We start from the raw sequence: 3,348 nt of genomic DNA, 5'->3' as shown, positions 1-3,348 counted from the left end.
AAATATTAAAAGAAAAAAAAGGTGAGCCCGATCTCGATTCCGAGCGTGATCCGACAATTCCTTTGGTGGACACACCCAGCACATCACAATGAGGCCCGTGGACAAGGTCCTATGGCCAAGGGCGTTCTCTGGTGCGTGGGTGTGGGGTGAAGGCAGGGGGAAAGGGAGCACATGAAGGGCATGAATGGATCGGGCACGTCCCATAGGCATCAGTGGCGAGAGGATAGGCATCGTTGGTCTCGAGCTCGTGTCCAGGGGCTCCCTCACCAGCCTCCCGCACAAGCTCGACAGCATGCCGCTCCATGGGAGCACCCCATCGCCGCCTTATCTGGTCGATGGTAAGAGAACATTCTGAGGACGGGTGGTTTCTGCTAGCTGAGACCTTGGATGTCGAGATTCCAATGTGTGTGATGGCAGCCGGCTAAGAGACTAGCGTTTCTTCCTAAGGCCGAGCCCCTAGAAGAATAGTAACATCCCCGCAATGCAAATGATGATGATCATTGCTCCATCGACAGTTATAGCAGTGACCTTGATGATGGCAGAGCAGTAGTAGACTTTTACGATCATTTACCTATTGAGTTTGATTAAGGAGTTTTGTTTGTGTTGATCCTTTACCTGTTGTACGAAAAAGAAAAATAAGCATGTGCTGCAGGGTGTAGGAGGGTTGGTGAAGTGATCTTTGCGGTGGCGAGGAAAAGAAATGCATGTTTTCTCTATTAGCACTTCAAAAAATCGGTCCCCACTAAGAGACAGAAAAAAAACCGAGAACCAACTATTGGTTGGATGGTTATGAGGATGGTGAGCCTCGAGCCCACACAGATCAAATCCAATGATTGACACATTGCTTCCTCATTAATGTGGATTATTCTTTCAATGGGAGGCGGTGTTTCAGTAGATAGTGAGGCGTCGGTGATGACTTTGTCAATTTTAAAGCTCTGTATATTTGGCCCGATCTTCTGTAGGTTTTGTTTGAGTGCGCGCGTGTGTGTGGTGGTGTGAGCGTGTGTGCATCTACGTTGTAACTAGTGTTTCTCAAGAAAAATGCATACGATCATTAGTGGTTCCACTACTACTCTACTCGTTGAAATAGTACCGCCAAGCGAAGTGGCCTGAGGACAGGTCTAAGCAGGGCAAAGATGGAGGAAATCGTGGGGAGGGAAAGAGAGGGGGGGGATTCGAACGGTAGGTGTCAAGGACGGATTAGCCGCTGAGGTTTGTGGTGGTCGCTGGCTACCGGAGCAGCACGCGATGGGGAAGTTCTCACACTTTATATGCTAACTTGTTTGGTTGCCACATGGAAACTTTCCCATGAAATATTTGGGAGTGTTCCTCTTACATTATGAACCTTGAAAAGTGTAGATTGGGATTTTTTGAATGCCAAATTAGTTAAGAAGTTTGATGCATGGGCTGCTAGTTCTACATCCTCTGGTGCTAGGACCATATTGATTAATGCCAGCCTTTATGGGATCCACTTACTTTATGTCCATATTTATGCTCATCAAAGCTTTCATTCGAGAAAAATGGACAAGCGCGGAAGGCATTTTTTTCTTCAAAAAGGTAAAAGAAGAGAGCTTACCATATGGTTAAGTGGGCTATTTGTCCCTCTAAGCGGTTGTGGATATCAATAATTATACATGAGATTTTAGAAAACCAGTTTGCGGAGGATTTTAAGGAAAAACCAGTTTCCGTTAGTTTTTCTGTTACATTAAGTATATAATATTCCTTGTTTGGTTGGGAAAAGGTAAGGAAACGTAGTCATACACTTCAATGAATATCAGCGGTTTTCGTCCAGCACTCACACGCCGTTCGTCAACCAATGACTCATCTCCCGCCTGTTGCATCACTTCCTCCTTCGCGGCATCGTGGTCAAGGTCTCAAGTTGCTGCCAGAGAAGGTGCCCGTGACAACCTTGTTTTCATATATACTGCGGCAGCCATTGGAGAAGAAAAATGACTGTGAAAAATCATTTATTTTTCACATGTTCAAATGGTCGGGTTTTTTCCGGAATATCTTGGTCAATGTTTTGGGGGCCTCGTGTTGCCCCTACTAGCTTTGCCTGGTTTCATCATTTTCTTCCCCGAAGAAATTTTACATGATGTGTCTTGTTCCTATCTGTTGGTAATTTGGTGCACTTGTAAGAAAGCAAACCTTCGATGGACATATTGTTTGATGTACCTTTGGAGGTTGTGTTCACTTTGCGTTGTTTTATGCAGTTGACAGGTTTGCTAAAGGTCAATGATCGTTCTCCATTCCAGACTAGTGTAGAGAATGTGATTAGAGTTGCGACATCATTGGTTGGTCGTGCTGAAGTGCTGAGGAGGTTGATGATCCAAAGCTCGATGAATACTTGAAGACAAAATGGAGATCTTCATCTGTAGGCTCGCGGCTGATGTTCTTCATCCTATCATTTTGGGTTCAACGACTGGGTTTCATGCTTGTTGGTAGATTTAGTTGGTTGCAGTAGACTTTATGTGTTATGTTGTTGGCAGCTTTCTACCCTATAGTAGGTGTTTTGAAATCGAGCACTCACAATAGGTTTCTGCTAATGCTCCAACTCACTCCTTCCCTTTCCCTTCTCATATTTGTTATTGTCTTTCGTATGTATTGTTTGTGAACTATGTACCGTATATTTTTGTTAGACATTTATAATGAAAAGGGGCATGAGCCCGGTTGAAAAAAAAGGCTGCCACAAAGGGACACTTTTTTTGAGGAGTCTCTTACGTGGTAAATACAACACGAACTAGTTTAGTCTGATCAGATCCAACTTTGCTCTCAGTCGATTGATTAAATCTTTGTTAGACAAGAAGCATATACGCTTTGTTCAAGGAACTTATGAGGTACTATAAGAACATCGTCCTATAAGAGTAACACTGTATCTGTATGGCTGCTATGGCCCTTTGAAGTGACAAAAGGACTTTAAACTGCAAGGCGATGATGTTTTATGTAGAAACGAGTAAGCACTGCACCCAGATATGTGGACTAGCGTCTAGGAAACAAACAAAAGTTGTGGTTGTAGTTTAGTGGTGAGAATTCCACGTTGTGGCCGTGGAGACCTGGGCTCGAATCCCAGCAGCCACACTCCTAATTTTTATTTCTATTTTCCGTTTTATTCTGTCCTGCTATGGGCCGCACTTGACTTGCTCCCGCTGCTGTTCTGGCCCAGTTCACGGCAGGCCATGGAAAAGGCCTTCTAGACGACTTTTCGGTCCGACAGACACAAACGGTTCCTCCTCTCTTTTTCTTTTCTTTTTTGGCATCCTTTTCCTGTCTTCCATCCCTGTTTTCCATGAAGTTTCCCGGCGACAGTACGGCCCCACGGAGGCGGGCAAACGCGGTTTGAGCCAGCTG

General features: G+C 44.8%; 1 non-coding gene across 1 annotated transcript; it reads left to right on the top strand.

The window, feature by feature from the left end:
* Positions 1–3,006: 3,006 nt before the first annotated feature.
* TRNAH-GUG (transfer RNA histidin (anticodon GUG)) lies at positions 3,007–3,078 on the top strand. The gene has a single exon. It is a non-coding gene; the product is annotated as a tRNA-His (tRNA).
* The last annotated feature ends 270 nt before the right edge of the window (positions 3,079–3,348 follow it).

This window comes from Triticum aestivum, chromosome 2D (assembly GCF_018294505.1).
Source record: "Triticum aestivum cultivar Chinese Spring chromosome 2D, IWGSC CS RefSeq v2.1, whole genome shotgun sequence".
NCBI lineage: Eukaryota > Viridiplantae > Streptophyta > Magnoliopsida > Poales > Poaceae > Triticum > Triticum aestivum.
The sequence above is the reverse complement of the archived record's forward strand: the minus strand, read 5'-3'. Positions and strand labels throughout refer to the sequence as shown.